The following is a 26,443-nucleotide window of genomic DNA, read 5'->3' on the forward strand; positions in this document are numbered from 1 at the left end:
ATCCTAGCAAGCTATCAGTCTACAGTTGATTGTGTAATCTATGTATTCAGCTGCACAGTGTTCACCTAAAGGTTTAAGTCATTAAAGATTGCTGTGATTTAGCAATAAATGAGCAGTGAGAAGTTAGAATAGGCAGATCTGTCACTTTCCACTGCCAGATTTTTGTGTGGACAGTGTACAGTCACTGGTCATATTGGAGAATTATACACATGGCTGCTAAGGTATTCTGATAAATAAAAACATTTCCCACATGATGTACATGCATGTCCAATATACATAAACATTTCCCCTATACTAACATGGCTAAAGGTGACCCTGTGGTAGCTGACACTCAGAAAATACCACCAACTGCATTCAATCAAACAAACCTATAAGAAGGGCTAACAAGCTGACTGAGTTTCCTTGTTAAAGAAGTTTACTAGGACACCTAATTTCCTGCATCTCGCTATGGATACAATTCATGCTTTGTTGCTAGGTGTAATTTTAGTGCATGTGTGGCGAAGTGAACATCAATCACAGGCTAGTATAGCAATATCCACCTCTCATAGCTTGTGATAGATCTGCACACTTCACTGATTGTTGGAAGTGCTTCCAGGTGTTTCCACTATCTTTCCTGTAGACTAGTGTTGGGCGAACATCTAGATGTTCGGGTTCGGGCCGAACAGGCCGAACATGGCCGCGATGTTCGGGTGTTCGACCCGAACTCCGAACATAATGGAAGTCAATGGGGACCCGAACTTTTGTGGTTTGTAAAGCCTCCTTACATGCTACATACCCCAAATTTACAGGGTATGTGCACCTTGGGAGTGGGTACAAGAGGAAAAAAAAAATTAGCAAAAAGAGCTTATAGTTTTTGAGAAAATCGATTTTAAAGTTTCAAAGGGAAAACTGTCTTTTAAATGCGGGAAATGTCTGTTTTCTTTGCACAGGTAACATGCTTTTTGTCGGCATGCAGTCATAAATGTAATACATATAAGAGGTTCCAGGAAAAGGGACCGGTAATGCTAACCCAGCAGCAGCACACGTGATGGAACAGGAGGAGGGTGGCGCAGGAGGAGAAGGCCACGCTTTGAGACACAACAACCCAGGCCTTGCATGAGGACAAGAAGCGTGCGGATAGCATGCTTTGTACCACCATGCAGTCATAAATGTAATAAAGATAAGTGGTTCAATAAACAGGGACCACGCGGCAACGCTAACCCAGCAGCAGCACACGTGATGGAACAGGAGGAGGCGCAGGAGGAGAAGGCCACGCTTTGTGAGACACAACAACCCAGGCCTTGCATGAGGACAAAAAGCGTGCGGATAGCATGCTTTGTACCGCCATGTAGTCATAAATGTAATAAAGATAAGAGGTTCCATAAACAGGGACCGGCAACGGTAACCCAGCAGCAGCAGCAGCAGCACACGTGATGGAACAGGAGGAGGCGCAGGAGGAGAAGGCCACGCTTTGTGAGACACAACAACCCAGGCCTTGCATGAGGACAAAAAGCGTGCGGATATAGCAGCAATGCTTTTTGCCGCCATGCAGTCATAAATGTAATACAGATGAGAGGTTCAATAAACAGGGACCGGAAACGCTAAACCATCCCAGATGTTCATCGGTCATGTTACTTGGTTGGGGTCCAGGAGTGTTGCGTAGTCGTTTCCAATCCAGGATTGATTCATTTTAATTTGAGTCAGACGGTCTGCATTTTCTGTGGAGAGGCGGATACGCCGATCTGTGATGATGCCTCCGGCAGCACTGAAACAGCGTTCCGACATAACGCTGGCTGCCGGGCAAGCCAGCACCTCTATTGCGTACATTGCCAGTTCGTGCCAGGTGTCTAGCTTCATGCCCGGTTTCAGGTCCAGCGGTGCCAGCCACAAATCCGTCTGTTCCTTTATTCCCCTCCAAATTTCCTCCCCTGTGTGCTGCTTATCCCCAAGGCAGATCAGCTTCAGCAACGCTTGCTGACGCATGCCAACAGCTGTGCTGCACTGCTTCCACGATCCTACTGCTGCTGGTGCTGGGTTAGCATTTCCGGATGAGGTACAGCTTTGAGATGCGTTGGAGGAGAAGGAGTCAGAGAGGTAGGTGCTGCTGTTGTTATCCAGCTGTTTGCGGCGTGGGCAACACCCGCGCCGTAGCAGGTGAGGAATCGCTGCCAGGCTCCACAAGGTTCACCCAGTGCGCGGTAAGGGAGATGTATCGACCCTGGCCGAACGCACTCGTCCAGGTGTCAGTGGTGAGGTGAACCTTGCAGGCAACGGCATTCTTCAAGCTTCGGGTTATTTAGCTGACCACGTGCTCATGCAACTCAGGCACTGCAGAGCGCGCAAAGTGGTAGCGGCTGGGAACCACGTAACGTGGGATGGCCACTGACATCATGCCCTTGAAGCTGTTTGTCTCCACCACTCGATATGGCAGCATTTCGCAGGCCAGAAGCTTGGCTATGCTGGCTGGCTGTTACTGCCACGGCCCGGGGGTCATTTGCTGGCAATTTCCTCTTGTGCTCAAACATCTCAGAGACAGACAACTCAACCGTAGCGCTGCACACCGAAGGGCTGTTGGTTGTTGTGTTTGATGAACACTGGGAGACCTCAAGAGCACTAGTCCGGAAAGTGACAGTGTCAGCATCGTCTGATGTTTGTGAATGTTGTGAACCACGCAATGGCTGGGCTACTGCTGCTGCTGAGGCGGGTCTGGTGGTGAGTCTGGTGAACCCAAGGGAGGCAGTGTTGCTGGTGGTACCCTGTCCTGCCGCGTTTGCCCACAGAGTGGGATGTTTGGATAGAATGTGGCGGCTCATGCTGGTGGTGGAGAGGTTGTTAATACTTTTCCCCCTGCTCAGGCGGGTCTTGCACACCTTGCAAATCGCCATGGTAACATCCTCAGTGCAGTCTTCAAAGAAAGCCCAGACTTTAACTGGCTGAGGACTCGGACCTCGTGCGTGATGTGCTGGTGCTGCTTAACCCACTGCTGGACGCTTGAGAGGTCATCCAAGTAATTATCTGGTCCTGTTCTTTTGGATCTGTGAGGGTTGTTGTCCTGGACAACATGGGCAGTATTGAGTGGGTTTTCTTGGGTGCTCCCCTGTGGCCTGTACGTGAACCGTCAGGGGAAACACCTCTTCCCTTGCCCCTCCCTCTTTCACCGGATTTCTTCCTCATTTCACTTATCCTTAAAGTACACGCTGACTGGCAGCAGTACAGTGGCAGTACAGAAATGCTATACAGTGGTGGGTGAGCGGTGTACCACTATTGTCAGCAGTGACACAGAGCACAATGCTATACAGTGGCGGGTGAGCGGTGTACTACTGTTCCCAGCAGACACAGAGTGGAAGTAAACACAATGCTATATAGTGTGGCTGAGCCGTGTACACAGAGTGGCATTAAACACAATGCTATATAGTCTGCTATATAGTCACCCCGAACAGGGTGATGTTCTGCAGAACCCGAACAGTGGCAAACACTGTTCGCCCAACACTACTGGGAGGGAACGCAGATTTTAGTACCTAAACACACGATACAACATGTTTTCCGGGGTCGGACTCTGAGGCACATACAGATGGTCCCGATCATCATCCTCATCATACAACTCTTCTCCTGAGTCTGACCCACCCACCACCTCTGCCACCCCAACATCCCCAGACACAGACCCCTCATCGTCCTCAACATTAACTTGGGATGCTGGCCTGAGCCAGACCTCCTCCTCCACATCAGGCCCCATCATCTCCTCAATGGCAGCCCTCATTAATCGCTCTGGCGACGGACTGATGGACACAACGTTCTCCTCCGGGGAGGGCTGCTGCTGACCACTGGCTGCTGGGGTGGATGTTATAGCTTGCGTGGGGCGTTGGCTGTTGCTGTTGTTGGGAGTGCTGCTCACAGCGGAGGTCTCTGGGGAACTCATGTTGAGCTCATATAGTGGTTGACGGTGAGTGGAGTATTACTGATCCCAGCAATATACACACTGACTGGCAGAGTACGCAATGCTATATAGTGTGGCTGAGCGGTGTACACAGAGTGGCAGTAAACACAATGCTATATAGTCTGGCTGAGCGAGCGGTGTACTACTGTTCCCAGCAGAATCAGAGTGGCAGTAAACAATGGTATATAGTCTGGCTGAGCGGTGTACACAGAGTGTCAGTAAACAATGGTATATAGTCTGGCTGAGCGAGCGGTGTACTACTGTTCCCAGCAGAATCAGAGTGGCAGTAAACAATGGTATATAGTCTGGCTGAGCGGTGTACACAGAGTGTCAGTAAACAATGGTATATAGTCTGGCTGAGCGGTGTACACACAATGCTATATAGTCTGCTATATAGTGTCAGTAAACAATGGTATATAGTCTGGCTGAGCGAGCGGTGTACTACTGTTCCCAGCAGAATCAGAGTGGCAGTAAACAATGGTATATAGTCTGGCTGAGCGGTGTACACAGAGTGTCAGTAAACAATGGTATATAGTCTGGCTGAGCGAGCGGTGTACTACTGTTCCCAGCAGAATCAGAGTGGCAGTAAACAATGGTATATAGTCTGGCTGAGCGGTGTACACAGAGTGTCAGTAAACAATGGTATATAGTCTGGCTGAGCGGTGTACACAGAGTGTCAGTAAACAATGGTATATAGTCTGGCTGAGCGGTGTACACAGAGTGGCAGTAAACACAATGCTATATACTCTGGCTGAGCGAGCGGTGTACTACTGTTCCCAGCAGACACAGAACAGTAAACAGAATGCTATATAGTGTGGCTGAGCGAGCGGTGTACTACTATTCCCAGCAGACACAGAGTGGCAGTAAACAGAATGCTATATAGTGTGGCTGAGCGAGGTACACAGAGTGGCAGTAAACAGAATGCTATATAGTGTGGCTGAGCAAGCGGTGTACTACTGTTCCCAGCAGTGACACAATGACAGGGGGGACCCTGGCTAGCGTGGCTGGAGCGCGAACTACCCTGCCTGCCTACCCAAAGCTAAACCCACAGACAAATGGCGGAGATATGACGTGGTTCGGGTATTTATTTACCCGAACCACGTGACAGTTCGGCCAATCAGAGCGCGTTCGGGTCCGAACCACGTGACCCGTTCGGCCAATCACAGCGCTAGCCGAACGTTCGGGGAACGTTCGGCCATGCGCTCTTAGTTCGGCCATATGGCCGAACGGTTTGGCCGAGCACCGTCAGGTGTTCGGCCGAACTCGAACATCACCCGAACAGGGTGATGTTCTGCAGAACCCGAACAGTGGCGAACACTGTTCGCCCAACACTACTGTAGACTGACTGCACAGTCACAATCCAAGAAGTGGAGGAGCACCAGTAATAAGAATAAATCCTGTGCTACAAGCCTTACCCCAGTGCCTTAAGGGGTACACACGAACACTGTAAGCAAACAGGTGTCCACCACTGAAAAATGGCATTTGAGCAGTTCGAGAAAGGCTTAGACAACCCGAAACAGCAATCTGTCACTGTTGCTGTATTCTATGGATCAAAAAGAGCTGACTTGCACTTCTTCTGTGGTGACTATCACACGCCCTCTAGTGGCCGGACCGCTCAATGCCTTCCAACCTTTTTCAACCCACAGACCGTCCAACCTTGTGAGCGCAATCGATGGGCTGAAACCGCTGGAATTGGGCAGCAGACAGGCTAGGAGGAAGAGTATGAGCTACAGAAACACAAACTACACAATATTTCAGTGTACAAAGCTGCCACCACCTCTGTAGAGGACAGAGAACCTATTCTCACACTGATTCTAAAACCTGTGAATAAAACGGTTACAACACTCTATTCTGGCTATAACGAAACAATACTTCCGGGTAGCAGATCTTCAGAAAGCTAGGATTCTTTCTGGTTGGCTGAATAGCATGGTGCAGCTGAGACCAAAACAAATGACTTAAGGTCTTTTATTTATAAATGCAATATAAATAATTATATAATATACAGAAAATCGTTAAATGTAACAATTAGACAGTGATAACCCAGTGTAAAATAAAAGGGAAAAAAATAAATGAAAATGGATACTTAAAGTTAGAAAAAATATGTCAGTTTGTGGAAGCAAGTTAAAAGCCTTTGTTCCAGATTGAAGGCACAGGGAACCCAGCATCAATGGTCCTCCAGCTGGTTCTGTTCAGATGGAACATGGGAGAACTTCTCCTCCCTGCATGCACCTTGGTTTTATTGAAGCTAATTTTGGGGTGGGACAAAGCCTGCCCCCTCTGGTTTACAGTCCAATCACAGTCCATCTCTTTGGAGGGAGATTTTAGGTTTAACCACTTAATGACAAGCTGACTTATAAAAACGCTAGAGCCTCGTAATGGCTCCAGGACATTTTTAAAAGTCAGACAGTGCTGTTGTGCGCGTGCCCCCGTGCTTGCACGTGCGTTCCTGTGCACGTGAAAATTGTGGGGAGAAAACCCCACCAAATAAAAAATACACCTTTATTTCCAAATACTATATTATCACCATACTTTGTACTACATAATTAAAATCTTGTGATAACCAGGACAAATAAGCAGATAAAATGTGTGGGTTTTATGTACAGTAGCAGTGTTTATATTAAAACTATAGGGGATAAAATTGGAGAAATAGTGTATTTTTTCCTTGTTTTTCCCTCTTAAAATGCCTAGAAAATAAAGCAATTACTGAAAACAAATATCAACCCCACAAAGCCCAATTGGTGGTGGAAAAAAACAAGATATAGATAATTTCATTTTGATTAGTAGTGATTAAAGAGAACCCGAGGTGGGTTTGAAGAATGTTATCTGCATACAGAGGCTGGATCTGCCTATACAGCCCAGCCTCTGTTGCTATCCCAAACACCCCTAAGGTCCCCCTGCACTCTGCAATCCCTCATAAATCACAGCCACGCTGCTGACAAACAGCTTGTCAGAGCTGGCTGTGTTTATCTCTATAGTGTCAGTCTGCTGCTCTCCCCGCCTCCTGCAGAACTCCAGTCCCCGCCTGCATCCCTTCCCTCCCTGCTGATTGGAGGGAAGGGACGGGGGCAGGGACCGGAGCTATGCAGGAGGCGGGGGAGCAACTGAGACTGACACTACAGATGTAAACAGAGCCTCACAGCACGACTGTGATTTATGAGGGATTGCAGAGTGCAGCGGGACCTTAGTGGGGTTTGGGATAGCAACAGAGGCTGGGCTGTATAGGCAGATCCAGCCTCTGTGTGCAGATAACAATCTTTAAACACACCTCGGGTTCTCTTTAAGCTATTGGCAAATTAAAGGATACTGCAGCCAAAAGGCTGCTGAGAGATAAAACCTGCAATGTGTAGGGAAAGAAAAGTACATACTCCTCGCTCCCTGCCGTCGGGTCCCGCTCGTCAGCCACAGCTCCCGGTACTGGCCGACTCTCCTGACCCGGACATACTGCGCCGCACATGCGCAGTATGTCCTGTAATCTTCGCTTCTGGCGTCGCATCATGATGCCAGAAGTACGGACACTCCCCCGCCTCCTGCGTATGCGCTCCAGCGGCTCCACTATAAAGCTTTATAGTGGAGCCGCTGGAGCGCACACGCAGGAGGCAAGGGAGTGTCCGTACTTCTGGCGTCATGATGCGACGCCAGAAGCGAAGATTACAGGACATACTGCGCATCCGCGGCGCAGTATGTCCGGGTCAGGGGTCAGGAGAGTCGGCCAGTACCGGGAGCTGTGGCTGACGAGCGGGACCCGACGGCAGGGAGCGAGGGGAGCGGTGAGTATGTACTTTTCTTTCCCTACACATTGCAGGTTTTATCTCTCAGTAGCCTTTCGGCTGCAGTATCCTTTAAAGGGATGAACGCTGAAGGGTGAAAATCACTCTTGTCCGTTAGGGTAAAAACGCCTTTGGGGTGAAGTGGTTAAACTATAGAACGCCGTAATTCAAGAATGATGAATACCATATTTGTGCTGATAACATATTCATACAAAGTGGATCCGAGGGATTCCACAGAGACCAAGGACCAATGGTCTAGCCCAATTAGTTGCACCAAAGTTAATATCTCGGCTTTGGAAAGCGATATGAACTTCCACGATATCTTAAAACATGCCCAATTTAATCTGCGCTTGAATGTGTTATTACCGTATGGATAGTCAGTGGCATTCTGCTACAATCTTGCCAAAAAAATTACTGGGTATATTTCAAATATGTGCTGCGAACCTAGAGTAATGCTAAGGCTGGTGCCAAAAAGTATGCGAGACCCTAGTTCTCAATAGGCCCTCCTGCTGTAGGCTTCCTGACTTCTACAGCAGGACAAACCAAATGCTACTGCTCAGATGGATGTCACACTTAGGGCTCGTTTCCACTAGTGCGGCGTGCGTCTCGTAGACGCACGCCGGCACTGAGCGGGTGGGCGGGATCGCAGGCGATTCCCATCAGCCGTGCCATGCACGGCTATGGGAATCGCAGCCTCCGCCGCGAATTCTGTGGGGGTTTCCGGCCGAATCGCTACTGCAAGCGATTCGGCCGGCGGCGCCGTTGTCCCCTATGGCAGAGTTTCCCCGCGCGATTTGCCTGCGGGGAAACTCTGCGGATTCGCGGCCGTTTCCGCGAGAGTGGAAACGGGCCCTTAGATGAGAAATAAGATTCTTTTGAACCGGTTAATTGAATACAAACATTGGCCAGAGGAACAAATTTAATCCCATGAATAAAAAGAGCTCTGCTAGCATAGACAGACCCCAAGTTATCTGCATTCTGCTGTAACTACACATATGTAAAGGATTGCGGAGATGCCGCCGCACGGTCTGGCGGCGGGGCGGCTGTCTCCGCGTTCAGACCGGCGGTTTCCACACAGCAGCGTGCGTCTGTTTTGTCTGACACTTCTAGTCCACACAGATTGAGAGCTATGCGCGCGTGCGGGGAGGCAGGACCTTTATGCCAGGAGATGAGGGGTCAGCTGATCAGGCCGGTCAGCTGATCCCAGCGCAGACTGTCATTGGCTGAGTAGCACTGGGTGGCGCTGAGGAGCGCTGCACTATATATAGATCTCGCTAGTCAGTCTCAGGTTGTCTGCCGTTGCGAATACATACGTGTGAGCACTCAGACCATAGTCCGATCCCACAGTGTGTTAGAACCAGGTGGACCTGGGAATTCACACTTAGCCAGATTACGCTGTGTTATACTTTAGACCCGTTCCGGGGTGTTGTGACCAAGGACCTCACACACAAGCTTAGGGATACCGTGTCATTGCTGTGTTATACTTTAGACCAGTTCCGGGGTGTTGTGACCAAGGACCTCACACCCAAGCTTAGGAATACTGTGTCAGTGCTGTGTTATACTTTAGACCAGTTCCTGGGTGTTGAGACCACGGACCTCACACCCTAGATTAGTATCTTGTTCTATATCTGTTATGACCTTTTGCTCTGTCGACCTCTCTCTTGCCTTCTGATTCGGTACCTCTGCATATCTGTCTACCTGTTGCCAAACCCTGCTTGTACCTGGTTACCGAATCAGCCTTCTGTCTCTGTACCTTATCTGCTCGTGTGTTGCCGACCTGGCCTGGCTGACCCTTCTGACTGTCACTCATCCCTTGAGTGTCCAGTCTCTATGTACTATCTGTGGCACTACTCCACCAAGTGTCAGTTAGCTGCAGGGACCCCCTGCTCCTCAGAGAGTCCTCTCTGCAGTACAGCCAAGGGCAGTGCAGTTTCTAGGCTAAAATGCACCCAGGGCGAAGGTGTAAAAATTGCGCGCCCCCCCCCCCCCGGACCCCTCCCCCCGGAGCAAGGTATGGGTGCCCGCAGTATAGGTTTGCCAGGTCTAGTTGCACTTAGTATAGGTCCCGCCAGTATAGGTAGCCAAGAATAGGTACCCCAGTATAGGTAGCCAGCTATAGGTCCCCCCAGTATAGGTAGCCAAGAATAGGTACCCCAGTATAGGTAGCCAGCTATAGGTCCCCCCAGTATAGGTAGCCAGGCATAGGTGAGCCAGTATAGTTGCCCCCGCTATAGGTTAGCCAGGTAGGTGCCTCCAGTATAGGTAGCCAGTATAGTTGCCCCAGTATAGGTTAGATAGGCAGGCGCCCTCGGTATAAGTTAGATAGGCAGGTGCCCCAGTACAGGTTAGCTAGGTGGGTGCCTCTACTATAGGTAGCCAGAATAGTTGCCCCCAGCATAGGTTAGATAGGTAGGTGCCCCCAGTATAGGTTATTTAGGTAGGTGTCTCCAATATAGGTAGCCAGTATAGTTGCCACCTGTATAGGCTAGCTAGGTAGGTAGGTGCCCCCAATACAGGTTAGATAAGTGCCCCCAGTATAGGTTAGATAGGTAGCTGCCCCCCCCCCCCCGTATAGGTTAGATAGGTAGCTGCCCCCCAGTATAGGTTAGATAGGTAGGTGCCCCTCAGTATAGTTTAGATAGGTAGGTGCCCCCCAGTATAGGTTAGATTAGGTAGCTCCCCCCCAGTATAGGCTAGATTAGACAGGTGCCCCCCAGTATAGGTTAGATAGGTAGCTGCCCCCCAGTATAGGTTAGATTAGGTAGCTGCCCCCCAGTATAGGTTAGATTAGGTAGGTAGCTGCCCCCCCCAGTGTAGGTTACATAGGTAGCTGCCCCCCAGTGTAGGTTAGATAGGTAGCTCCCCCCCAGTGCAGGTTAGATTAGGTAGGTGCCCCCCAGTATAGGTTAGATAGGTAGCTGCCCCACAGTGTTGGTTAGATAGGTAGCTGCCCCCCAGTGTAGGTTAGATTAGGTAGGTGCCCCCCAGAGTAGGTTAGATTAGGTAGCTGCCCCCCAGTATAGGTTAGATTAGGTAGGTGACCCCCCCCCCCCCCAGTATAGGTTAGATAGGTAGCTGCCCCCCAGTGTAGGTTAGATTAGGTAGGTGCCCCCCAGTATATGTTAGATAGGTAGCTGCCCCACAGTGTTGGTTAGATAGGTAGCTGCCCCCCAGTGTAGGTTAGATTAGGTAGGTGCCCCCCAGTATAGGTTAGATAGGTAGCTGCCCCACAGTGTTGGTTAGATAGGTAGCTGCTCCCATTGTAGGTTAGATTAGGTAGGTGCCCCCCGGTATAGGTTAGATTAGGTAGCTGCCCCCCAGTATAGGTTAGATTAGGTAGGTAGCTGCCCCCCCAGTGTAGGTTACATAGGTAGCTGCCCCCCAGTGTAGGTTAGATAGGTAGCTGCCCCCCAGTGTAGGTTAGATTAGGTAGGTGCCCCCCAGTATAGGTTAGATAGGTAGCTGCCCCACAGTATTGGTTAGATAGGTAGCTGCCCCACAGTGTTGGTTAGATAGGTAGCTGCCCCCCAGTGTAGGTTAGATTAGGTAGGTGCCCCCCAGAGTAGGTTAGATTAGGTAGCTGCCCCCCAGTATAGGTTAGATTAGGTAGGTGACCCCCCCCAGTATAGGTTAGATAGGTAGCTGCCCCCCAGTGTAGGTTAGATTAGGTAGGTGCCCCCCAGTATATGTTAGATAGGTAGCTGCCCCACAGTGTTGGTTAGATAGGTAGCTGCCACCCAGTGTAGGTTAGACTAGGTAGGTGCCCCCCAGTATAAGTTAGATAGGTAGCTGCCCCACAGTGTTGGTTAGATAGGTAGCTGCCCCCCAGTGTAGGTTAGATTAGGTAGGTGCCCCCCAGTATAGGTTAGATAGGTAGCTGCCCCACAGTGTTGGTTTGATAGGTAGCTGCCCCCCAGTGTAGGTTAGATTAGGTAGGTGCTCCCCAGAGTAGGTTAGATTAGGTAGCTGCCCCCCCAGTATAGGTTAGATTAGGTAGGTGACCCCCCCCCCCCAGTATAGGTTAGATAGGTAGCTGCCCCCCAGTGTAGGTTAGATTAGGTAGGTGCCCCCCAGTATATGTTAGATACGTAGCTACCCCACAGTGTTGGTTAGAAAGGTAGCTGCCCCCCAGTGTAGGTTAGATTAGGTAGGTGCCCCCCAGTATAGGTTAGATAGGTAGCTGCCCCACAGTGTTGGTTAGATAGGTAGCTGCCCCCATTGTAGGTTAGATTAGGTAGGTGCCCCCCAGAGTAGGTTAGATTAGGTAGCTGCCCCCCAGTATAGGTTAGATTAGGTAGCTGCCCCCCAGTGTAGGTTAGATTAGGTAGCTGCCCCCAGTGTAGGTTAGATTAGGTAGGTGCCCCCCCAGTATAGGTTAGATTAGGTAGCTGCCCCCCAGTGTAGGTTAGATTAGGTAGGTGCCCCCCAGCGTAGATTAGATAGGTATCTGTCCCCCATAATGAAGGGGGGAGCCAGAGCCGCGGGGAGGGCAGCCCGACCTCTCCCTCCCTCTCCTGGGCTGCCCTCCGTGCTCCCCCCTCAGACGCATACTCAGGCAGGAAGCGCCGCTGTTTACAACTTACCTCCCTGGCTCCAAGCGCTGCTCGTCTCTCGCTGACGGTCTTTTCCTCTCTGCCTACATGCTGATACACACGCTGCTTCCGGCAGCGTGTGTATCAGCGTGTATACAGAGAGGAGACCTGCGGCGAGAGAGCAGCGCTTGGAGCCAGGGAGGTAAGTTGTAAACAGCGGCGCTTCCTGCCTGAGTATGCGTCTGAGGGGGGAGCACGGAGGGCGGCCCAGGAGAGGGAGGGAGAGGTCGGGCTTCCCTCCCCGCGGCTCCGGCTCCCCCCTCCATTACAGCGCCCCCCCTCCCAACAGCGCCCCGGGCGGCGGCACGGCCCAAGAAACGGGCATGGCCAAGGGCTCTATCCCTTAGGAGTCCTTTGGCTGCAGTATAGTCTGATTCCCAGTATTCAGGGAATCATTGGCTCCCAGGTTATCTCTATCCCCTCTCCTAGGAGATAGATTCTAAACAGTCAGGGCCACCTGCTCCTCAGGTGGTCCATGCTCATAGTTTCGGTGTCTCCCGCCCCACGGGAGATAGCCTACTGTCGCACCAAAACACTTACACATTAGTAGGTGTCCAGAGGTTAGTCATACTTGTATTATTGGTGATACTGCAGATCATCAATAATCAGGTATATATCTGTATTGTTGGTGATACTGCAGATCACCAATAATCAGATTTTCTCTGTGTGCTGACACCAATCGTTACAACATACAATTGGAATTGTACCATTAATCACAATTGGGGCAGAAAACTTTGTAATTGCGTTTTTTCACGGCTCACCCATGACAGTGACGACTTGTGTGCTCACAATGACTGACTTTACAGTGTCAGGGGTAACCGGAATAAAAGAAAAAGCACTATAACAACATTCATGTCTATCAGTAACATCCCTTTACATGAATAATTATGCACGTTTCACTAACTGGAAACCTCTGAAAAGCTTTTGACACACTTGGGGATGTATTCCCTAAACTGTGGTAAGCAGAATACCGTGTGTAAAGTCTTACAATATAATTACATGCAGTACAGTATGCTCTACTCATCATGTTTCAGACTTTACATATGTTATTCTCCTTACCACAGTTAGGGTGCAGTCTTACTTTATGCGTTGCATTGCAGAATAATTCTGTGTGTGAACTCAATGCCCATTCATTTCTGATGTGATTCTGTGCATGCTGGCATGCCTCTTAGTTAAATATGCACTGCTCTTTGCTAGCCTCCTGTCCATGTGCCGTTCTGCCCTCTGGTCTTATAGATGGGGGCGCATTCTCTCAAGTTTGATCAGGCAGCAAAAAGTCTAGAACCTGCCCTGGCGCTGTATCGCTTTGCCGATTGCCAGTGATTGGTAAGCATTGCAAAAGCGCTCCCAGTGGGTCACATGCCTAAAAAGCAATAGAGGCTGCTGGACACGAATAACCAAATGGCATAATAATCCAGCTAGAAGGGCTCCATTTTTTTATTTACATTTTATTAAAAATAATACTATTAAAAATCTTTGCTGGAAAGGATGCTTTCTGTAGATAACAATTACATTTTCTACAGACCACCCTCACCCCCAAAATCCACCCCCTCCCTTCCCCCATACTTGGAATTGACCTTGTACACTTCCACATTCTGATCTCTTGACATCTCAATAATCTGCTGCCATCTTTTGAAGAAAATGTTATTTATAGATAAGTACTGCAGGACGGCTCCTCTGCTGGTGGGATAAATTTCACCTTCATGCCTGTGTGCCACACAGCAGCTGTCCACCTCAAATGTTCAGCTATAATTAGCAACGGAAGGGAGCGAGCCTCATTTGTCAGGCCAGTGCCCCCACACACTGACTTTGCAATGCCTTTTACATTACCTTCTTCCCAGGCTATGAAATCCTGCGCTCAATCTCCGTAGCTGAACAATTGCTTAGTCTGTAACTACAGAGCTTTCCTTCCAGTGGATTTCTCTCCATTTTATTACAAGCACATTATGGAAGGCACAATGGTCTCACGGAGGAAGTGCATCAGACAGATGATTACAATGAAGTGCTTAACAGCTTCATCTGTGCCCACTTACGTCAGATGCTATGCATTGCATCTCCTTATTTGCCATATGCTACTTACAGAATATAAAACATTGTAGGGGCGTGGGGGGGTTATGTGGCCTAATGATAAAACTAATCCTAATTTTACTGTTTCAAATCCTGAGAACATCTTTTATTTCCTGTAAAGGGGCATAGCAATAGCGGAAGAAGTCGCGGGAGGAAGTCGGGGTCGGAGGCTAGGGCGGCTCCCAGGCCCGAATGTACCTCACAGAACCCTAGATGTCACAGATGTCCTGGCACCTTAGACTTCCCCTGCATAGACCTACAAACCCCCACCAAACTGCACTGCATGTGTTCTGGATGTCTCAGCTGTCACTTCTGCCTTACTTTCTTTGCCCGTCATAGACACAGTGGGATGCATAGTACAGTGGGATGCAAAAGTTTAGGCAGCCTTGTTAATCATCATGATTTTTCTGTATAAATGTTGGTTGTTACAATTAAAAATGTCAGTTAAATATATCATACTAGCCAACCCGCGTCGTAGCATACGCCGCATCTATCTATCTAATAGAGTACATGCCTCAACCTTGAAGCAGGAAGAAGTAGGCTTTCCATGAGAAAATGTATGCGTGCTCAAACACCAAGTTTAACCCTAGCAAGTCTGGCTTTGCAAATCCGGCCTAATTGGCTATTCATGAGGCAATGCTCATGCAAATATGCATTTGCTTTCGCATGCCAAACTATGCAGGGTCAAAAAACCAATACTGCAAAGTGCTCTCTCGCTGCCTGGGAACCACAGCGGCACCCCGGAGTGGGAGGCTGGATGGCGCAGCCGCCCCGCCCCCCCAAGCGTGGCCAGCGCTGGGGAGAGCCGTCCGCACCCACCTCCTAATATTAAAAACAGCCACTTACCTTAACGTCCATTGGGTTCTGCTACATGCGCATTAATTTTCTCATGGAAAGCATTTTGTGCAGTTTGTATCCTTTGGAGGCAGGTGGTGGATGGCTTGCTCCGGTGGTGTGAACCCTGGAGTGAGTGCGCCTGTCCCCCCCCCCCCCCTCTGGAGTGCTGTATGTGAGCCAGCCCTGAGCTCTAAAGCTCGGGGTGACCCATGCTTCTCTCCTTTCTCATGTGGTGCCCCCAAATTAATGCGCATGTAGCAGAACGCAATGGACGTTAAGGTAAGTGCCTGTTTTTAATATTGGGAGGTGGGTGCAGACGGCTCTCCCCGGCGCTGGCCACACTTTGGGGGGGGGGGGGGGGTTGTCCACGCCACCCAGCCTCCCCCTCCGGGGTGCCGCTGTGGTTTCCAGGCAGTGAGAGAGCCTGGGACCCTGCGGTCCCCCCAGTTGTATAAAAAGGGGGCATTGGGAATCCTCCCCGTGGCGCTCCTGGAGGCCTGGAGCACACCAAAAACTGCTAGCAGATCCGCAAAATGCTAGCAGATTTTGAAACGCTTTTTCTTATTTTTCTGTAGCATTTCACCTAGCATTTTGCGGTTTTGTAAAGCGTTTTTGGTGTAGTAGATTTCATATATTGTTACAGTAAAGCTGTTACTGAACAGCTTCTGTAACAAAAACGCCTGCAAAACCGCTCTGAACTGCCGTTTTTCAGAGCGGTTTGCGTTTTTCCTATACTTTACATTGGAGGCAGAAACACCTCCGCAATCCAAAAAATGCCTCACTTCGGGAGTATGCGTTTCAGCAAAACGCCTCCCGCTCTGGTGTGCACCAGCCCATTGAAATACATTACCCAAGCGTATCCGCAGCCGCAAGTGGATCGCAAAACGCTGCCGAACCGCTCTGGTGTGCACTAAGCCGAATAGTGCTAATGTAGCATGTAGCAGGGTGACTGCTTTGTGGTATTGGTTTGTGCATGCATTTGCATGAGCATTGCCTCATGAATAGCCAATTAGGCCAGATTTGCAATGTCAGACTTGCTAGGGTAAGGCCTCTTTTCCATGGACTGTGAATAGGCAGTGAAATGGCTCTCAAACTCTCACAACTGCTCACTGCTGCCTGGTAACTGCTCACTGCTGCCTGGTAACTGCTTGCTGCTGCCTGGTAACTGCTTGTTGCTGCCTGGTATCTGATCACTGCTGCCTGGTAACTGCTTGCTGCTGCCTGGTAACTGCTCACTGCTGCCTGGTAACTGCTTGCTGCTGCCTGGTAAGTGCTTGTTGCTGCCTGGTATCTGCTCACTGCTGACTGATAACTGCTTGCTGCTGCCTGGTAACTGCTTGTTGCTGCCTGGTATCTGCTCACTGCTGCCTGGTAACAGTCCGTGGAAAAGAGGCCTTAAACTTGGTGTTTGAGCACGCATACATTTTCTCCTGCAAAGTAATTCTTCTTCTTGTTTGAAGGTTGAGGAACTTAGTCTATTATACATATAGATAGGAGACACACACAGTGATATTTGAGAAGTGAAATTAAGTTTATTGGATTTACTGAAAGTGTGCAATAATTGTTTATACAAAATTAGGCAGGTGCATAAATTTGGGCACCACAAAAAAGAAATGAAATCAATATTTAGTAGATCCTCCTTTTGCTGAAATTACAGCCTCTAAATGCTTACTGTAGGTTCCAATGAGAGTCTGGATTCTGGTTGAAGGTATTTTGGACCATTCCTCTTTACAAATCATCTCTAGTTGTTTCAGGTTTGATGGCATCCGGGCATGGACAGCTCTCTTTAATTCACACCACAGATTTTCAATTATATTCAGGTCTGGTGACTGAGATGGCCATTCCAGAACATTATACTTGTTCCTCTGCATGAATGCCTGAGTGGATTTTGAGCAGTGTTTAGGGTCATTGGCCTCAATTCACTAAGCTTAACTCCTGTCTTTAATAACTCTTCTGAGCTGTTTTACAGTTGTCACAATTATATCACCATGGTGATACCTGTAAAACAGCTCAGAAGAGTTATTAAAGACAGGCGTTAAGCTTAGTGAATTGAGGCCATTGTCTTGTTGAAAGATCCAGCCCCGATGCAGCTTCAGCTTTGTCACTGATTCCTGGACATTGGTCTCCAATGCTCCTCTTAATTTTCTCAGAAGAGTAGCAACATGGGGGTCTCAAAACAACTCTTAAATGACTTGAAGACAAAGATTGTTCACCATCATGGTTTAGTGGAAGGATACAGAACGCTGTCTCAGAGATTTCAGCTGTCTGTTTCCACAGTTAGGAACATATTGAGGAAATGGAAGACCACAGGCTCAGTTCACGTTAAGGCTCGAGGTGGCAGACCAAGAAAAATCTCTGACAGACAGAAGCGACAAATGGTGAGAACAGTCAGAGTCAACCCACAAAACAGCACCAAAGACCTGACCTACAACATCATTTTGCTGCAGATGGAGTCACTGTGCATCATTCAAAGATTCTGCGCACTTTACACAAGGAGATGCTGTATGCGAGAGTGATGCAGAGGAAGCATTTTCTCCTCCCACAGCACAAACAGGCTACTTGAGGTATGCTAAAGGACATTTGGACAAGCCAGCTTCATTTTGGAATAAGGTGCTGTGGACTGATGAAACTAAGATTTAGTTATTTGGGCATAACAAGGGGCATTATGCATGGAGGAAAAAGAACACAGCATTCCAAGAAAAACACCTGCCACATACAGTAAAATATGGTGTTTGTTCCATCATGCTGTGGGGATGTGTGGCCAGTGCAGGGACTGGGAATTGTCAAAGTTGAGGGACGCATGGATCCTGTAATAAAGCGCGGAAGCGCAGCCGCTTGCTCTCAGAGCGGAGCGGCTGCTTCCGCATCCAGTATGGCGGCGCCGCCGCATGGAGGAGCCGCCGCACGCCGCGTGAGCAGCGGTGAATGCGGAAAGGCCGCCGCGTGCAGTGTGGCGGCTCCCGCGGCGGACGCCAGGGAGAGTGCTGGTGTGGCTGGGACTCATAGTCCACCAGCATTGAGAGTGACGCGCGCGCGCGCACTGAGGCAGAGCATATATGACAGTCAGAAGTGAGTCAGCTGACCAGGCTGGTCAGCTGACTCTGGCTCCACGCCTCATTGGTCCAGCACTTAGGGAGGTGCTGGAGAGAGGCCTGTGTATATATACTGCCGGCTGTTCAGTTGCTGGTTGTCTGGCGTTGCGAACACATACGTGGGAGCACTCAGACCTGTAGTCAGATCCTTAAAGAGAATCTGTATTGTTAAAATCGCACAAAAGTAAACATACCAGTGCGTTAGGGGACATCTCCTATTACCCTCTGTCACAATTTCGCCACTCCTCGCCGCATTAAAAGTGGTTAAAAACAGTTTTTAAAAGTTTGTTTATAAACAAACAAAATGGCCACCAAAACAGGAAGTAGGTTGATGTACAGTATGTCCACACATAGAAAATACATTCATACACAAGCAGGCTGTATACAGCCTTCCTTTTGAATCTCAAGAGATCATTTGTGTGTTTCTTTCCCTCTGCAGCTATCATCCACTGAAGTGTCAGGCTGTTTCTTCCTGCAGAGTGCAGACAGCTCTGCCTGTATGTAATTCCTCAGTATGTGAAAGCCCAGCCAGCTCAGAGGAGGATTTATCCAGTTTGTAAAAGATAAGAGAGAAGAGAGAAGCTGTCCTAATCTAAATAATACACAGGCAGTGTGCAGAGAGGGGCCTGGAGGGGGAGATGCATCACAGAACCACAACACTGAAGAACTTGGCAGCCTTCCAGACACAGGCTGACAAGTCTGACAAGAGAGAGATAAGTTGATTTATTACAGAGATGGTGATAGTAGAACGTGCTGCAGTAAGCCAGAACACATTAGAATAGCTTTTGGAACTTGTAGGATGATAAAAAACAGGATGCAATTTTTGTTACGGAGTCTCTTTAAGTGTGCCGGGACCAGCTGGAGCTGTAATCCTACACTTAGCTAGATTCTGTTGATAGCTTAAAGTAGTAGTTTGATTGTGATTATCTGTTATGACCCTTTGTCTGCCTGACTATCCTCCTGAACTCTGATCTTGTACCTTGCCTTTCTGATACTATGTTGCCGTACCCCGGCTCATCCTTAGACTCTGCTACTGCCTCCTGATTTTGTACTTCAATTTATCTGATACCCTGTTGCCGAACCCTGCCTGTACCTTGACTCTGCCTCCGCCTTCTGAATCTGTACTTTATCTGTCCGTGTGTTACGACCTGGCTTGTCCGACCTCGAGAACCGACCTTACTATTAGAGGCGGTTCCCTGTCTTGTTAGTGACACTACCTCCAGAGTGTCACTCTCAGATATCCTTCCTACTCTCAGCCTGACTCCTCCTGCCTTGGAGAGTTCAGGTCTTCGGGAGGAATCTGTGCAGTACTCCTCACTGCTCTGAGGCCTAGTCCTCTTAAGTGTTACTGTTACACCAATTACTACACTCTACTCAGGTGAACAGAGGTTAGCTGGTATATCGGATTATCGGTGATACTGCAGATCACTTATAATCTGGTATACATCTGTATTCCCAGTGATACTGCAGATCACCGGTAATCAGATCCTCTCTGTGCTTCACCGTTCGTTACAGATTCCACTCAGTATCAGCAGATTCTGGAGACCAATGTCCAGGAATCAGTGACAAAGCTGAAGCTGCGCCGGGGCTGGATCTTTCAACAAGACAACAACCCTAAACACTGCTCAAAATCTACTAAGGCATTCATGCAGAGAAACAAGTACAACGTTCCGGAATGGCCATCTCAGTCGCCAGACCTGAATATAATAGAAAATCTGTGGTGTGAGTTAAAGAGAGCTGTCCATGCTCGGAAGCCATCAAACCTGAATGAACTAGAGATGTTTTGTAAAGAGGAATGGTCCAAAATACCTTCAACCAGAATCCAGACTCTTATTGGAACCTACAGGAAGTGTTTAGAGGCTTTAATTTTTGCAAAAGGAGGATCTACTAAATATTGATTTCATTTCTTTTTTGTGGTGCCCAAATTTATGCACCTGCCTAATTTTGTTTAAACAGTTATTGCACACTTTCTGTAAATCCAATAAACTTCATTTAACTTCTGAAATATCACTGTGTGTGTCTCCTGTATGATATATTTGATTGACATTTTTTATCGTAACAACCAACGATTTATACAGGAAAATCATGACGATCAACAAGGTTGCCCAAACTTTTTGCATCCCACAGTACATAACCTGCTTCTGGCAGTGGGAGGTTCCTCCTCACTCCTCTGCAGTGCACAAGCACCAAAGCTCAGCATTTAGTAAAGGAACAGGCCCCCCCTAGTACCCAGGTGCACCTGTGGGGGAGAATAGCTAAACGAGGGGGTGTCCAGCCAATAGAGGGGGGGGGGGGCTGGTACAATGTGGTTATGCCCCTGTTCTTGCAGATTATTAAGTATTGTGCCATCATCCTGAGGATGAGTTGACTCTAAGGCCCTGATGCACTAGACTGCAATAATATTCCTGTACACAGGCAGCTCACTGCAATTTTACTGCTACAACTGCTAATGTAGCGTGAGCTGCCTAATCACCATGCAGCAATCTTACCGCAGGTTAGTGCATTGCATAATCACATTTCCAACTTTCTGAGATAAGAAAAATTGACACCTTTTAGCCACACCCCTAGTCATGCATGCCATGAAGAATTTCTGAGTAAAAGTGAGTAAATGTAATGATCCGCGCTGCTGTCTGCATAGGCAGACAGCTGTTTGACCATTGTTTAGGTCTTAGTGCTGCAGGTCTCTGGAAAAGAGACCTGTCTTCACTCTGTAAGTTTCAGAGTTGCTCTGCTGGTGAGGAATTTGCATACACTTGTCATGTAAATTGCTTAGCTGCTTCCTTTGATGGCTTGCAGTATAAATAGCTTTTGCTCTCAGAATTCCCTGCTGGTCATGATGGTTTGTTCCTACTACTTGCCTGGAGTCTCAGCCCTCTGCTCATTGTTGGCTATTATTGCTAGCTTAGAGTAGATAACCTTTGGGAGTGCTCCTTGCATTCCTGTTTAGTGCAGTCAGGATTGTGTATATTTGTACTGCCTATTCTGTCGTGTCTTGTTCTTACGATTGCGCTGTCACCAGCAGTTGGCGGTAGCGAATCGTTCTGTCTTTCCTTTGCGATTGTCTTGTCACCAGCGGCGGTCGACAGGAAATCGTTCTGTCTGTTGGGATCGCATTCGCCCTAGCGGTAGTGGCGGTGGTTCCTTCTGTACTCTGTCTGGGAGTGTAGGCCAGAGCTGCGGTTGCTACTGGTTACTCCTTCTGTATGTCTTGTCTGAAACGAACGCTTGCTGTAGGCTCGGTGAGGTAACCGTTTAGCAAGCGTTCGCATTCTCTATTCATTTTCGTGTTACATTGATTAGTTAGGGTTGCCGCATTTTGTCTCTGTTGCGCTTTTCATGTGGAGACCGCGCCATTAGCGTGTTTTGTCACTGTTGCGCTTTTCGTGCGGCTACCGCGCTTAGCGAGTGCGTTTGGTATTTTCCTTGGCGTTCTGATCATTGTTGTTTGCTGTGTCTTTCTCGCTACACTTGTGCTCTGTCTCTACTCGGTCTTGTGTCACTGTTGGCAATCGCCACTCTTGCGATTGCGTTTCCACTTGGTTGCCGCTGTTGTGTGTTCACCATCGCCGGGTGGTGACTAGATTGGGGGACACACATACATTCTGTCTCTGTGCTCATTCTCTGTCACTGGGGCTATCTTGCCCTGTATTGCTTCCCTTTCGTACAATTCCTAACTGACATCTGTGGCAGTGCAGAGGCTTTGTTCCTCTGCACTCCACAGCTCCATCTGCCGGTGGGAATTCCCCTCTACAGGTGCATTGCACCAAAGCTGGGTTCTGTCGTTTTATACGCTTGTGGAGGACTTCCACAGTGTCGGCGCACATCCTGTGCGCTGACCACGGAGATAATTCCACAATCGTTACAGTATGACCAGCCAAAGCAAAATTCCCAGTGTAGAGGGAATTTCCGATTTGTACGTTTTTGTTGAATATGGTTCTTATACTTATACAGAGCCGTCCGCACCCACCTCCTAATATTAAAAACAGCCACTTACCTTAACGTCCATTGGGTTCTGCTACATGCGCATTAATTTTCTCACGGAAAGCATTTTGTGCAGTTTGTATCCTTTGGAGGCAGGTGGTGGATGGCTTGCTCCGGTGGTGTGAACCCTGGAGTGAGTGCGCCTGTCCTCCCCCCCCCCCCCCCCCCCCCCCTCTGGAGTGCTGTATGTGAGCCAGCCCTGAGCTCTAAAGCTCGGGGTGACCCATGCTTCTCTCCTTTCTCATGTGGTGCCCCCAAATTAATGCGCATGTAGCAGAACGCAATGGACGTTAAGGTAAGTGCCTGTTTTTAATATTGGGAGGTGGGTGCAGACGGCTCTCCCCGGCGCTGGCCACACTTGGGGGGGGTCGTCCACGCCACCCAGCCTCCCCCTCCGGGGTGCCGCTGTGGTTTCCAGGCAGTGAGAGAGCCCGGGACCCTGCGGTCCCCCCAGTTGTATAAGAAGGGGGCACTGGGAATCCTCCCCGTGGCGCTCCTGGAGGCCTGGAGCACACCAAAAACTGCTAGCAGATCCGCAAAATGCTAGCAGATTTTGAAACGCTTTTTCTTATTTTTCTGTAGCATTTCACCTAGCATTTTGCGGTTTTGTAAAGCGTTTTTGGTGTAGTAGATTTCATATATTGTTACAGTAAAGCTGTTACTGAACAGCTTCTGTAACAAAAACGCCTGCAAAACCGCTCTGAACTGCAGTTTTTCAGAGCGGTTTGCGTTTTTCCTATACTTTACATTGGAGGCAGAAACGCCTCCGCAATCCAAAAAATGCCTCACCTCGGGAGTATGCGTTTCAGCAAAATGCCTCCCGCTCTGGTGTGCACCAGCCCATTGAAATACATTACCCAAGCGTATCCGCAGCCGCAAGTGGATCGCAAAACGCTGCCGAACCGCTCTGGTGTGCACTAAGCCGGATAGTGCTAATGTAGCATGTAGCAGGGTGACTGCTTTGTGGTATTGGTTTGTGCATGCATTTGCATGAGCATTGCCTCATGAATAGCCAATTAGGCCAGATTTGCAATGTCAGACTTGCTAGCAGGGGCGTAGGAATAGGCCCTGCAGCCCCTGCGCCCGCGGGGGGGCCCGGCCCCCCCCCTGGGGCCCGCTCGGGGCCGTTTTGTGGGTGCTGGAGGGGTGGCAGCATGAGGGGAAAGCCTTGCCCACAGTCGGCGGGGAGAGGGGTAGTTCCCCCCTCTCCCTCACCTCGGGGCTCTCCCCTCTGCGCTCCCCTCCAGCTCGTAAGTGTCTGTGGGGCTGTGGTGGGCAGCGAGTGGCGGGCAGATACATACCTGCTTCCGTGCGTTCCATCGGAGACTTCTCCCTCTAGCGGCTGACGTCACTTCCGGAAGTGACGTCAGCCGCTAGAGGGAGAAGTCTCCGATGGAACGCACGGAAGCAGGTATGTATCTGCCCGCCGCTCGCTGCCCACCACAGCCCCACAGACACTTACGAGCTGGAGGGGAGCGCAGAGGGGAGAGCCCCGAGGTGAGGTAGAGGGGGGAACTACCCCTCTCCCCGCCGACTGTGGGCAAGGCTTTCCCCTCATGCTGCCACCCCTCCAGCACCCACAAAACGGCCGCGAGCGGGCCCCGGGGGGGGGGGGGGGGGCCCGCTCAGAAAATCTGCAGGGGGGCCCGGTGGGGCCTAGTTACGCCCCTGCTTGCTAGGGTAAGGCCTCTTTTCCATGGACTGTGAATAGGCAGTGAAATGGCTCTCAAACTCTCACAACTGCTCACTGCTGCCTGGTAACTGCTCACTGCTGCCTGGTAACTGCTCGCTGCTGCCTGGTAACTGCTCGCTGCTGCCTGGTAACTGCTTGCTGCTGCCTGGTAACTGCTTGCTGCTGCCTGGTAACTGCTTGCTGCTGCCTGGTAACTGCTTGCTGCTGCCTGGTACCTGCTTACTGATGCCTGGTAACTGCTTGTTGCCTGGTAACTGCTTGTTGCTGCCTGGTATCTGCTCACTGCTGCCTGGTAACTGCTTGCTGCTGCCTGGTAACTGCTTGTTGCTGCCTGGTATCTGCTCACTGCTGCCTGGTAACTGTTTGCTGCTGCCTGGTAACTGCTCACTGCTGCCTGGTAACTGCTTGCTGCTGCCTGGTAACTGCTTGTTGCTGCCTGGTATCTGCTCACTGCTGACTGATAACTGCTTGCTGCTGCCTGGTAACTGCTTGTTGCTGCCTGGTATCTGCTCACTGCTGCCTGGTATCTGCTCACTGCTGCCTGGTAACTGCTTGCTGAGCACACAGCTCAACAGTCCGTGGAAAAGAGGCCTTAAACTTGGTGTTTGAGCACGCATAAATTTTCTCCTGCAAAGTACTTCTTCTTCTTGTTTGAAGGTTGAGGCACTTAGTCTATTATATATATAGATGTATAGATGTATGATGAAACACACAGATGCCAAAACTACTGCAATAAAATTGTTTAAAGCTGGATTGTCACTATAAAAATCAAATTTCAACAGCAACTGGTCTGAGTGTATTAAGTGATAAAGATGCTTATCCTGCATTCAAAACTTTTTCTGCTGTTATGGTTTAGAGTTATCACATACCTTAGGAGCACTGGCCATTTAACCTTCCTGGCGGTAAGCCCGAGCTGAGCTCGGGCTATGCCGCGCAGGAAGATATCTCAGCCCCTGGTGGGGCGATTTGTGCCATTTAAAGTGCTGTGCGCGCAGCTAGCACTTTGCTAGCCGCGCGCACAGCTTGATCGCCACCGCTCTGCGGCGATCGCCCGCACGCAGCGGCAGAAGAGGGCCCCTCCCACCAGAGCCCTGCGCTGCCCGGACCAATGAGTTCCGGGCAGCGCTATGGGCTGGATCTGAGGCGTCTGACGTCAGGACGTCGGCTGACGTCCATGACGTCATTCCGATCGTCGCCATGGCGACAGGAGAAGCCAAACAGGGGAGCGCGTTATATACGTGTTTCCCTGTTTGCTATTGATGCCGGCGACGATCGCACTAGAGGGACACATGCGCCCTCTAGTGGTGTTTCATGTAGCTACCACTCTGGTAGCTTTACATGAAACACAAAAAAAAATGTTTTTAAAAAAAAGGATTTTTGCCTATTTGGTAAACAAAATTAACCGCCAGGGAGGTTAATAGCCATTGCCATTCAGTTGCATGCTAAGGGTTCTTTTTATCTATAATATATTCCTCTTCCCTTTATTTCCCTGCCTAGATGAAACATGATCCTCTGCTCACTTGTGTTTACAAGCAAGGCTGAGGTGACTCAGCGATTGAAGGAGAAAAGAAAAAAAAAGTTAAGGGAAGAAATAACATCAGTATTTAGCCTCAAACTGTGGGAAAAAGACATGGTTCCCATCAGGAACAGAATTCTCTTCATTTTATCATATAAACATCACTGAAATCAATATGTGGACAGTACAATACATGTGTTATGTAAGTAGATCAAGTATTTATCTACTTATATATGTGTTTTTTTTTGCCCTGGCATAGTATGGCCAATCCTCCTGCTTTAAGCTCATCAACTGCAGCCCAGTGACTAGTCAGTATCAGCTCTACTTGGTAGCTTGGCATAAGCTATTACATTGCAATATTTGCTTTATACTTACTTGCTGATGCTTGACGATTGCACTGCCTTAAAGAGACACTGAAGCGGAAAAAAATATGATATAATGAATTGGTTGTGTACTATGAATAATTACTAGAAGTTTAGCAGCAAAGAAAATATTCTCATATTTTGATTTTCAGGTATATAGTGTTTTTTCTAACATTGCATCATTCTATAACATGTGCAGATTACACAACACTCAGCATTCAAAATGATTCTTTCAGAGCAGTCTGTGAACTAATGACCTCTCCTCTAGTAGAGAAAAAGTAAATAGTTCAATAACACTTGAGATAATAAAAGTCAGATAACAGCCCTCGACTTTGAAAGTCCCAGAGCTTAAAGGGACTCCGAGCACAAAAAAAAAAAGAAAGTTGTACTCACCATGGGCTTTCTCCAGCCCAGTGCTGGTCGGGAGGTCCCACGCCGGCGTCCTGGCTCCTCTCCTTCTACCCGCTCCGGAATGGCTGGCAGGCCGCAGCCCGGGCGACACTCTCCCGAGTGTCGGGCTTCTTCTTCCGCATATGACGCGGATTACGTCACACGCCGGCCGCCTCGCGTCATCATGGCGGCCGGCGTGAAAGTACTGCGCATGCGCGCTTTGTTCGCGCATG

The sequence above is a fragment of the Hyperolius riggenbachi genome, chromosome 1, assembly GCF_040937935.1.
Source record: "Hyperolius riggenbachi isolate aHypRig1 chromosome 1, aHypRig1.pri, whole genome shotgun sequence".
NCBI lineage: Eukaryota > Metazoa > Chordata > Amphibia > Anura > Hyperoliidae > Hyperolius > Hyperolius riggenbachi.